The sequence below is a fragment of the Oenanthe melanoleuca genome, chromosome 1A (genome assembly GCF_029582105.1).
Source record: "Oenanthe melanoleuca isolate GR-GAL-2019-014 chromosome 1A, OMel1.0, whole genome shotgun sequence".
Classification (NCBI taxonomy): domain Eukaryota; kingdom Metazoa; phylum Chordata; class Aves; order Passeriformes; family Muscicapidae; genus Oenanthe; species Oenanthe melanoleuca.
In genome coordinates, this window is record NC_079334.1 from 16375590 (window position 1) to 16388490 (window position 12901).

The following is a 12901-nucleotide window of genomic DNA, read 5'->3' on the forward strand; positions in this document are numbered from 1 at the left end:
GAGCTCCAGGCAACAAACTGAATACATACATTTTTATAGTCAGGTCTGATGAAAATTATGATGAGCAACCCCAAAGAAACCAATTTTTTATTTGCTTTATTTATAACAGTTATTTTGTTTTATTAATACTTGTGTCAATGAAAATGTTAATAGAGATGTCCATTGTACAAGTTTTCATTCCAGCATGCAACAGTGTGATTAAATAAAGTCCTTCTTGGCAGAGAAAGAGGCTGAGCCTAGAAGAATCCACCCCTGAACTTGCAGTGAACTCAGTATGGCAGGAGATGGGTACTTGGCACTAAATCTGTTCCATGTGCTCATACAATGACGTTCAGACACAATAAATAAAACTGATAGTTGCTCCCCACATCACAAGGTGTCGTTTGTTTGATTTAAGGTGACCCAGGCCCTATAGATCATGATTGAAAAGTAACTCCCCATTTTGAGCCATTGCTACTATTATATAATAACTGTTAAAATGCAATTAAGAAACTTAGAATAATGAAAGGACTAATCATAATCCCCAATAAACTCTGCTCTGCTAACTCAGTGATTACAGTTTTATTGATTAATCTTGCAGAACTTTTTTCAGTGAAGGAGAATAATTTCACTTTAGTGGGTGAATAAAATGTCTATCTTCACCTACTCCTTTTATTGTGCTCATAATAAGTGTGAAGTACATCCATTCAGAGTCAAGCTGGCTAGCAAATCAGATCCACTATCCAAAATAAAGTTAAATATTTGAAGATTCTGTCATATAAGAAGGACGAACCTCACTCAAAAGAGAGAAGTAGTAAAATGTTTTATTGAGGTAGAATAATGATTTTTGACTAAGTATGATTGAATTTGACAAAGTTCAATGGCAAAGTTCACTTTATTAAATACTGTATGGAGCAGAAATACAAAGAAAAATTGAGTTAGAATGGCTCAGACTGGGACTGGAGGTATGAAGAGTAAGAACGACCCTTTTGTTGAGTCATGAGGTACAGAGTAGATCCCTTTGCTCCTTTCCAGAACCTAGGTACAGCTGGATCCTGTCTTGGTCTGAGACTCCATCAATGGTTCACTTCTAATGGATTTACCCACACTCAAACACCTGAGTAGCTACATAGGGGTCAGTAATCCTTCCCAGTATGAATTCAGCATGCTCTCAGTCCCTTTGTGAGAGCCTGTCATGGTATGGGATCTCTCATGCCCAAGGAGTAACCCCAGGGAGGTATCACTGCCCTGCAGCCTCTGCTTCAGCAAAGGGAAGGCAAAGCTTTGCACAGCCTGTCCATGAAGTAGTTGGCTGCAGGTCAACAGCAATAACAAGACAAATAGCTTGTTTTAGCTCTGATATCTCGTTCTGTACCTTTGGTTATCTTGAACCTTTGGATTTTGAAACCATCTTTTGCAAAATATTTTCAAAGTGCTTTCACTCCCTTGTAGGTGAAACAGGGGCTTAACAGCTTGACAGTGCACCCCAAGGACATGAGGACTGTTGTTTCTTGGTGAGTCTGATCCAAAGGACAGGTAAGGGTCAAGTGTGTCCATCATATCACCCCATGCCTGCAGGGTAAACCTCAGAATATACTAGTCTACTCTATCACTGAGGAAACTTTCCTGTCTGACCATGCAGGAGTCACTCTGGCAGTCACACTCCCACCACCAGAGGTCTGGTTCCTTCAAGAAACTTAATTGTGATGCAGCAAAAACTAAGTTGAGTAACAGCTAAAGTACCAGCTTGAGCTGGTGCTCCAAGAAGGGACCCCAAACAAAAGAATCCCTGGGCCTTTATATTCTCACAGTGGAAGCCTGCTAGAATCTGGGGTTTTGAGTCCTGGGCTCCTGGTGTGCCTCTGGGTGTCCAGTTACCCAGATGACCCTCATGTCCTCATGGGGCCCTTTTTGTGCAAAGGGTTAGAGTCAGGTCACTTCTATTGCACTTCCCAGCACTGAGAGCTCAACCTACAGCTTGCAACCCAACCTACCTGCACTACCTGTATTCTTCAACATCTGGGTTCTTGTAACTTAACAGTACAATATTTCTGAAAATTTTTAGACACAAAGCATTGTAACATGCAATGTAGCTTTGCACAAGACAAAACACAGTAGATAGCATGTGAGCAGGGCTGTAGTTGGTTAAGAGTCATAAGACTAGACTTTTCAAAAATTAGATTTACTCAATTATGTTCAAGGAGAAGTAGTGCTTTTTCATTGGTTTTTTGTGGTTATTTTTCTTTCTTTCTTTCCCTCCCACCACCACCAAAGAAGAAGACACTTGAAAAAAATGTTGAAGTTTCACTGTCATGCAACTATGTGGTTTAGAGGAAGTGTCTCTTTATTTAGGCTAAAATAGATTAGGTAGTTCTTACAGATCTCACAGATGTCTAAGCAGCCAAAAGCATATGTTCTCTGATCTTCATCCTCAAATCTCTATCCTGTGGTTTCTTTCCCATGGTACACTTACCTGTTGTCTCCTGAATGATTATTGATAACCACATCCCAACAGCTCTTCATGCAGCAACCACTAACTAAATGTTCCTTGAAGCAGTTTCTGCAAGCTTTCCTTTTACTTTAAACAGAATATCCCAGAAATGTTTGTATTAACATCTGGCACAGAATACACATTTCTTTATGCCATGAACAAGCAAGCATCATCCACCTTTCCCTGTCTTGCTGGTATGTTATTTCCTCAGCAGCACTACAAGTTTGGTGGCAATTTAACAGAAACAAATCAGCCTGGAAGTATGATTTATATCGAATTTCTCTCAATTAGACAACATAGGTGACTTAATTGGATTTAAAAGGGGAAGGGCAAGGACAAAAATAACCATGCTGACAGTTTCAAAGGGTTATTCTTAAGCTGAATAAATGCAAAGCAGAGAACAGGGGAGCCTAGACAAGTGCAGAAACTCCCAATGGATGCCATCCTCAGAGAAACAGTGAAGTTGAAAAGCATGTTTCTTTCCTTCATATGTGCAGCCAGTATTGGTCCATCCATACTACTTGGTCAGCCAACAGAATTTTCCAGCCATTTTCCTGCAATCATCTGAAAACTATAGGGTGTTTTGTGAAAGTTCAGTTTATGTTATATGTAAGTTTAATTAAAGAACAGAACTTTATTCATGGAAATTTTCAAGCTTTGTCATCTTTGAGACTTTCCAAGCTAAGCAGAAAGAGCAAAGAAAAAAATTACTTGTTGCAAAGATTTTGATCAAAATAACTCACTTGCAACCAATAGCAAGTTCTCAAATTGTTCATAGACATAGTTTTTCCTGTTGCTCTCCAACTGCATCTTTTAAAAGACCTGCATTACTCCCATTACTCTCCACTTCCTTCACATATCTACATGATATGCCATTTAAGTTTTACTTCATTAGAGAGCCTTTGCAGTCTGTTGAATATTCAATTACTTCTAACTTCTGGTTACATAATTTCTAGCAGTAGCTGATGTTATTTCCCAAGAGATGTCCATTTTGCTCACAATGTGAGCTGCATTGCCTTGCTTCTGTTTGAGACTTGCAGACCAGACAGTACATCTACATTTGCCTCACAAATAATTACTTTATTGTTGCCTGTAGTCATCCACAAACACCTGAGCAGCAGGGGCATCTTGTTCAGCTTAATTTACCAGCTTCATAAAAAACAATGAGGATGGCTGATCAGCTTCTGCCCAGGCAAAGCCTTCCCTCATGAGCCCTGCCCAGGACCCATCTCAGTGCCACATTTCTCTGTGCTGCTGGGCTTCTCTGGGCCAGCTTCAGCTCTTTGGCTTCCTGAACTACTCTTGCCCTAACTTGTGCATACCTGAACTCTTAACACTAAGCAATCCAGGGTTAAGTCACACCTTATCTCTTTAGGTCAGACCATTTCAAGAACTGTTGGAGACAAAACCAGATTTACTTCACCCACTATAGAATTGACTGTACCCCAGCACTGTTTGCAGTCTCATCACAAATACCATCTCACCTCCAGCTCTGAAATGAGGACTCTACAAACTGCCTTCCCCTTACCTGCCTGTTACCTGTGATTTGAGCCCACCATCACTGCTTTACAGTCACCCTTTCAAGGGACAAAAGCAGGATACAAGGTCTGTTCTCAAACTGCCTTCCCCTTACCTGCCTGTTACCTGTGATTTGAGCCCACCATCACTGCTTTACAGTCACCCTTTCAAGGGATAAAAGCAGGATACAAGGTCTGTTCTCCTACTGCTCTGCAGCAAGTCCGGTGGCTGAGACCTCTGATCAAATAAAAGTGACACTGGCTAAGAACATGAGACACTTTCCTAAGGAAAATACTGTGCTTGTTACCATGGAAAGAGCATCTTAGAATTCATATAGGCTAATGAACCAGTCACTAACTAGTGACTGCTAGGCAAAGAAACCTTCTGGCATCAGAGATAAGTATGTGCTATACCCTGCTGTACCCTTGAACAGTGTGTTCCTTGGTGCTTTCCAGTCTTACTGCTCTTAGTCGTCTTCCTACTTAGAGAGCAACACAAGGCATTCCTTTAACCCTTCCTCTATTGTTTCTCCTACTCCTTTCACGTACAAATGTTACATTCATCATCCATTCAGAGGAATTGCAATTTTCTTATTACAAATCTCAGTTGGGAATCCAGAGCAATAAACCTCTATGTGTGTTTAGCTTCTCTGAGTTAATGTAAGATGGAGTATCTTTCAAAATCCCCATGGTCAGTCATTGTCTCTGGTAAATTGTTCTAGCAGTCTAATGCTATCTCTGGATAATTGTATACTGCAACAATAAAAAAGCAGGTACTTTTGGAGAGGATATTTTTAGATTATCTTTTTTTCACTCTTCATACCATGTGGTACCTGCAATCAACTATCCATGGAAGTATCATAAATATTATTTTCAAGATAAAATTACACAGTGAGACCACTTCTGTCAACCTCAAAGAATATGACATGTTACACTTGTGACATCACTCTGAAGAACTCAGGGTGGTTTTATACAGGATAGTCGAAGAAAACCAAAACTTCCATGAGTAATGAGAAACTCCTTAATAAATGCTGTGGGCTAAAAGGCACTATGTGAGAAAAAGACTGTAATATATGGATAGTCAATTGTCACAATATTTGTAAAAAAAAAAAAAAAAAAAAAATTGAAGCTATTCTGAAGGTTTCAAGCTGAGCATAATAGATGACTAAGATTTAATCTGTGGTATAACAAAAGTCTGCCTGTTGTGAATAAATAATCAATTGAAAATTACTTTGAGGTGTCTAAATGTCCCTTCTTTGCTAGGAGGCTGTTTAGGCAGATGTCCTTATCTGTGTATCTTTTTCCAAGACAGGAAAAGATTTCACCCTTTACAATGAGGCATTCCAGGCACCCTGTATATGTGATGCAATAACTATGTCTCCCACACAGGGATGTCTGTATGGATCCCTCATTATGGCTGTCATTCTGAAGCTCTGCAGCTGAGCTGGGCTGGCTAAAGCTTTCAAGACCCCACACAATACATGAGTTCAAAATAATGGAAAATGAAACACTTACTGAGTGAATCCTATATTTCTTGTGCCTGGAGAACCAAGCCATCACTGTGTCAGTGAAAAAAAACCAAGACTGAGCAGAAACAATAAAATTGTTTTACTGCTATTTACACTCTGTCAATGTTTCCTAATTTTTTTTTCTATACAGCTCAGTGACCTTCTGGCTCCTTGAGCAGTAAACAGACCTCTGAATTGAAAATCAAGTAATATTTATGCTTACTTACTTCAGCCTAGGTCCTTCTGGTATCAGAATGTGAAGGAAATTAAAAGCATTTAGGTAAACCTGATACATCACTGCTACAGTAATACTGCTTAATTAGCATAATTAAACAAATAGTAGCAATTATAACGCCAAAGCACTGTGTGTGTGTGTGTGTGTGTGTGTGTGTGTGTGTGTATAGTCTCTAAAAGAAATTAAACCTTGGATAAGGATGTCACTGATCCTAAATCAAGAATATCTGTTATGCATAAGTATCTTCAGCAAAGATTGTCAGGATGCCATCTCTGCAAAACACTGTTTATGTTATTAGAAAACAGTATCTTGAAGGGTGTCTAAGAGAGAAAGGCAGTGCCTATTGGAATATTGGCCAACCACTGAGTCATGTAACTTTTGGTCAAGAATCATGTAACAACCATTGTAAACAGCACGATCTTCATGTTCCAAAATAAACTAGTTATGTGTGTGCCATTGTTTCACAACTAGGTATGCAGAATCTGTCTGGCCTTCTTTAAAGCTTTGTTTGCAAGTGTTATCTTGATATCCTTAAAGAAAACAAACCAGAAGTGCCTGTATAAGATCAGGAATCCAGCTCATGAGGCCAGTCCTGAGCAGTGGGCCACCATCCCCCAGCCAGCTCCCCCCGTTTCATTGTTGAGCATGATGCCATATGGTGTGGAATATCCCCTGGGTCACTTGGGATCAGCTGTCCTAGCTGTGTCCCCTCCCAACTCCTTGTTTTGTATCCAGATGTCAGCACAGGCTGCCAGTGAGATCAGATCACAGTGATATTGCAATATGCCTTTCCAGCTGTTTGAAGTTTTTAAAATTATTATTCCAACATGCACTCTGGTACCTTGTTCCTTGCCAATATAATTCTTAGTCACGTTAATACTGAGCAATAACAAGATTCAGCACCACTGCTAGCAAAATACAACAGTCCAAAGAATCTCCCTTGTTAAGTACAGTGGGGTGGTGAGCAGTGGCAGCAGCAGTGTGTGGGCTTGTGCTTCTAGATCTGGGGCCTTCTGGGACCATTGTCAAGGGACATCTTAGAAGCCTTTGGGTGTGGGAGTCCAGGGTTCTTCCCTGGCTGCTCTGGGGATGCAAGGACCCCCCTGGCAGACCCCTCTGAGACCCCCGAGTGACGTCCAAGAGCCCCAGGGGCTGGATTTAGCTCCTTGGGAAAATTTACCAACACTGAGGGAAGAGATGCAAGCCCTGGAAATAAGCAAAATGTAAATTAGAGTGTTAGGGTGTAGAATGAGTAGGTTTTTCGATTGTTTATATTGGGCCAAGATGGAGGTCAAGATGGAGGATTTTGGGTGTGATGGGCTTCTTCCTTCTTCATGTCATCCATGTTGGGGTTGCATCCTGGGAGCCACAGATTGGATGGGGAAAGAACTGGACATTGTAATGAGATTGCATGGCATTGGGAAGTAATTGTAAATATAGAAGACGTAGTTGAGGGTATAAAAGATATGACTCTGCCTCCCAGAGGGCACTTTTGTCATGACCTGTGTCGGCCTGGCTGGGACACTTCGTAGGTAAGATAAAATAAAGAGCCTTGAAGCAACAGAAGGTCGTCTAGGAACAGTTTCTCTCCGGTGACTTCAGGGAAGCCTTGAATCCAAAACCACCTGCATGTCCTTTCTGAGGAAGTCTCACACCTAAAGAGACCCTCAGACATTGGGAAGCTTGAGGTTGCCTAATGCTGTTGAGAACAGGAGACCTTGACTTCTAGCAAGGCTAGCAGGGCTAAAGAGCTCTGTCAGCTCTCTTTGATTAAAGGGCCCCTTGGAGGTTTTGTTACAGCTGACACTGGCTAGAGAGGGCCTGGTCCCCCCACTCAGCCTAAGGGCTATGTAAGAGCTGGGACTAAAACACAAAGGATTTTTGGGGCATTTGGTGTGAGAAGGGCTGGTGTCCTATCTCATAGCAGCACATACTTCCTCAGCAGTGGTGAGGGTGTGCTACAAGCTGTAGTCCTCAGCAGCTTTTAGAAACACTTCCCCCATCATGTTGGAGGTCTCAACCCATCAGAAGGTGCATGCTGTGTGGAGCAAGGGGAGAGACAAACCTTTGGAAATGTCTCAGTGAGCAAAGGAGCTGCAGGAGGACCTTAGTGTGCTATGCATCATCAGGGGTTGTGAAAGAAACTGGATCTTCTCTGAGGCCCTACAGCTTCAAGAAACCATAGAGTTATTACTAAAGGAGGGGCAGGCTGAGTCCATCTGTCAGCCTGGGATGTAAAAAACTCTCAGGATGGTGAAAGCTGGAAGCTTGGCATTCCTGCTGCTGTATTCCCACTTATGCTCTGCCTTCACATTGTAATTACAAAATATGCTCAGTGCTGTGGTTGGAGAAAAGAGGCTGAGAGCTCAGCCAAGGGAATTGCCTGAGCCCTACAGGAGCACCAGAAGGAAGCACTGAGAGCTGCTCCCTTAATGCTGACCCTCCTGCTGTAGGGAATGGGCTTGTCTGGTGACCTGTTGTCTGGGGAAACTTTACTGCTTTCCAGGGACTCTGATTTATTATGGAGAGTCTGCAGAAGCCTCTCTGGCTCCTTGATTATTGGTGCCTGCTGCTTTTTCATGTGGGCATAAAATGAACTGTAATTACTGGAGAGACCTGGACAGCATCAAATATGATACATATAGCTCTGCAGGGGTAGTGAAGAAGAACAAGAGCCCATCTGGTCATCTGGCAACATCAGCTCTGCTGGTCAGCTGTGACGGGGTTTTGGTTTTCATTAACATGTTTGCTTTTTGAGGCCTGGAGTTGCTTGGAAGAGCTGGGATACACTGGACAGAGGTGGGGAGGCATCCTTGCCAACAGGATGGTGAAGCTGGTAAGAGCTATAAACTAAGAATGATGAGGAAGAGAGGATGAAAATCAAATGAAGATGTGATGAATGAGGTTATCAAGCAAATTATGAGGGCTTATGCAAACAGAAGGGACTTAATCATCCTCAACTTGGGTGCCACCGAAGTACATGCATATAAACACAAGGTTCAGAAAGGATTCTCTTGCTTTCTAAACTTTGAAACTAAATCTTAATAATTATCAAGTAGATTGGCATTACCCACACTGATGATCATGGGCAAATATTTTTTGCTCAGGCTCAAGGATTAACCTTGAGGAGCCTCTCTGCTCAAGGGAGAAATCTTCACACAAACAAGTCCTCCCTGCTGGAAGATGGGACTATGCCTTTACAGCACAAAGTGACTGGTTGTCAGTCATATGTTGCTAGACTAGTCACTGCCATGCCAGCTTTATTTTTAAATAAGATGTTGTCACTTGTTTGTTTTTCTCCTTCGGTAAACATGTCTTTCACATCCTTGTCCATGCCAGTCTTTGTCAGGAAACATCTATCTTTCACATCGCTGTGATAGGTTCAATTTAGGATTGTTGGTGTGAAAAACGAGATTTGCAATTTGGAATTTTTTTCAAGTTTAGTAAGGGATAAAACAAGGACAAAAATAAAAATTAACCAGCGCTGGGGTGGCCCTTGGTGATTGACCAAAAAGCATGCTGGTAAATTCAGACAGAGTTATCCACATACTGTTACATTAGTGAGGTATACACATGTTCATGTGCTTCATACATTATTCAGACATTCTTATTTTATTCATTTCTTGTTTCATTCATGTTTCAGGAACACTTCTGTTTGTTTTCTTTACACTCCAACTTATCTACATGATATCCTGTGAATAAGGTTGATATGTTTTCTTTCTTCTTGTGTCTCCATCCCATTGCTTCACATCCTCTGATAAGGAGTTAACAAATTCTGCTAAGATTCTTCTCTAGTGTTCTGGTTTTGTCACTGTTATCTCTTGGAGAGGTCAGTCAGCAGATGTAGGAACCAACATAATTATTTCACACCATTCTCTTAGTTACATAGAAGCATTTTAACATTTTGTGTTTTGCTAAGGCCTACAATATAATACATTCATCACACCATTATTTCTGTAAACTATATAGTACATACTTAAACTAATAGATTGTTATACTAACAAACAGAGTTATACATTGTACTATACCCAAATATTTATGGTGAATACCAGCATGCAAAAGCTAATACGTAAATGCAAAAGCAATATTACATTGTAGTTTTTAAGCATCTTGTGTTTTTTTTCCTTTTGAGATCAAACAGAACCAGAACTTCACACTATAAAGCAGACAGAACAATTTAGGTTCTCAGTGCCTTATTTGCCTTAGTGTCTTGGGTTGCTGATGCAGGAGGTAACCAAAAGTATGTGTTCTATCTATGTCTTAAAAGCAGGTGGGGCAGTTACTCTTATCTTGGGGGAAATATCTTCTGTTAATGGGCCATCTGTTAAACGCAAGAGGGGCTGTGATCTTTATCTTTTCAACGACCCATCCTCCCTCCAGGAAAGTATCTTCTGTTAATGGGCCATTGAGTCCCACTGCATGACTAATAAAATTACATCACCCCATTGTGAGATGCTCCACCCAGGGGGAGGAGCTAAGCATTCCTACCTGAATGAGATTTAGAACACCTTTTTCAAAAAATAAAAAAAAGTCCGCCTTTTCCCACTGGATTCCCAGAGGAAAACGAGAGCCTTCTACATCATCACTGGACCTTGGGAGAAAAATGATACCATCCTAGAGGACCACTGCTTCAACTAAACCACATCTGTCACTCCAAGAGAACTGCACCCACCATTTAATTGGATTGCAACCAACACCCTGACTCTGACTGACGGGGTGTCAGGTTGTATTCTGGCTCTGTTAGTGGCTTTTTTTGTGCTACTGCATTTTATTTTGATTTTCCTATTAAGTTGCAGTTTCTTTGATAGTTTTTTTTTTTATATATTTACACATACTAGTAAAGAACTGCTATTTCTATTTCCATACCTTTGCCTGAGACCCTCCTTAATTTCAAAATTATAATAATTCAGAGAGTGAGGGTTTACATCAGCCATTTCAAGGGAGGCTCCTGCCTTCCTTTACAAACATCTGTCTTTCACACCCAGACACTTATAATGCAGTTTGAGTTGAAAGGGATCTTTAAAGGTCATCTCTTGCAACATCCCTGCACTGAGCAGGCACACGTTAACTAGATCAGGTTTCCATTGAGCTTGATCAGGCTTCTATCCAGCCCGGTACAGAGTGGATAATTATATAACTTCTGAGCTCAGAGGATCTGCAACATAAAGACAAGCTGGAGACCAGTCTCTTGCATCAATACTAAGATCATATCACTTCCTTAACAATGCAACATTCAAAGTGCACGCACACAAGTTTATAGATGATTCCAAATTGGGAATAGTGATGTTACTGTTTGTTCCCAAAAGTGGGTCAAAAAAATCCAAAAAAACCTCTGAAATATTGTGCATGCTGAATAAAGAAAAGCTCCTTTTTAAATTCTGTATTTTACATCCATATTCATTGATTTTCCGGAATAAACATACATATGATAATAGTTTCCCTGAAATCTATAGCATATTTTGCCTACCCCTTTATGCACATATTCTTCTGTCCTGGGGGTTTCTTAGGTGGTCTCTGGTGCTTGACCCTGAGAGGAATGTCACATTTGTCTTTACAAACAAGCTGTAGATCTGCTGGTAGATATGGCTAGCACTGAGAGATAAAAGAAACAATGGGATGGATTCCACTGATTGATGAATGGAAAAAGACATTTGCCTTTACAAACAAACTGTAGGTTCACTGATAAATGAAATTGGATATCGGAAGATGAAAGAAGCAATGGTGAAAAACTATGAATTCTATAAGAATTAAAAATAAAAGGAAGGGTTATACATTAGAGGGGAATCTCAGGTGTCAGCTGTTCGGGGAAGTCTGTGCCTCTCACATACCTCAGCCAATGGGGAAAGAGAAAGGGAAATGCAGCCGGGAAAATAGGATAAAAATGGAGGCCGCATCCTCCAAAAATTTGAGAGATCCCAGGGGAATGTCCCATGGCCTCTCCCTTTATTCAAATAAAGCAAAAAGGAGTCCGCTGTCTCTTTTTTGGACATAAACCTCTGATGTTCGTGGATTAATTTTCCTGGCAACCCCAAAGTGATACCTGACTGCCCAGTGAACTGGTAGAAGTTGGCACATGGGCTGGTTGCTTTCCAGTTCTTCTTGCAGAATGAAGATTGTGCAGTTCCATAGGCCAGTGGTTTTGGAAGAATAAGCATTGTGTTATCCCAACAGGTGCAGATGATTTTTCATCTGCAAACATCATGATGTCCCTCTGAATAGGGACAACTGACAGGTTGGAGAAATCAACAAATAGGAATCTAATGAAGCTCATCCGAGGCAAGTGCTCTTCTGTGCCTGGGAAGGAATAGCCCCATACAGCAGCACAAGCTGAGGCCTCACTCTTTGCAAAGAGTCTGTGTTCGAGCACTTCCTGAGTCACTCTTTATAGCCTGGTGCTTTATCAGTACAGTTTCTCCACTTCAGGCTGATGTGGCTGAAGTCCTTCCTGCGGCTGCTTGCAGTCAAGCCAGTGTAAGAGCAGCATGTGCCTGTTCCTTGGGATAATCCAATGACAGTTTGAGATACAGCATACGTGTGTGAAATTCAGCACTTCATGAGCTGCTTCAGAAGCAGCTCCTGAGGTTAGACACTGGGCTAGCTATTTACTACTTCCAGTTGAGAAGCTGAGGAATAGTAAACCCACCTATGCACAACTGTAGCCATATTACTACCCACTTCCAGACTAGCTCATGGAAAGGATGGTGAAGAGGATCTTGTAAAAAATAGGAAAATAATTGGTTGCTTGTCGGCCAGGCGTGTGTGCTTTTTAGGTTTGCCACTCAGGCACACAGAATATGTTAGTACTGATACCGAAATAATGAGAAAAAGGACTAATGTAGATATAGTAGTAGTAGTAGTAGTAGTAGTCATGCTAAGGCTTAGAAAACTGCAGTTCTCGGACAGGCCCTGGGAACCAGCCCTGGGAATGAGCTGGAGACTGTGAAACAATAATCAAAGGATTTAGTAGAGCATATAGAACATTTAGAAACTTTCAAGATAAGGCTAAAGTGTAATAATAAATAAAGGGTTCTGGTGGTGGGAAGACACGCAAGGGGAATTAAAGGGGGGTAGCTTATAGTTTTGAGTAGACAAGCATGCAGAATTTATAACTTTTAGGAATGATATCTACAAGATTTATGTATCTGTATTGTCTTGAAGAATGTGTACTTAT

At 41.1% G+C, this 12901-nt stretch overlaps 1 long non-coding RNA gene across 1 annotated transcript in view; it reads left to right on the plus strand.

Moving 5' to 3' along the window:
* The window catches only part of LOC130248688 (uncharacterized), a 31655-nt gene extending 26125 nt beyond the window's left edge, over positions 1–5530 (plus strand). The window contains exons 2-3 of the long non-coding RNA XR_008839680.1: positions 1432–1515; positions 5296–5530. This is a non-coding gene — a long non-coding RNA (uncharacterized LOC130248688). The remainder of the gene's footprint in view (positions 1–1431; positions 1516–5295) is intronic.
* The last annotated feature ends 7371 nt before the right edge of the window (positions 5531–12901 follow it).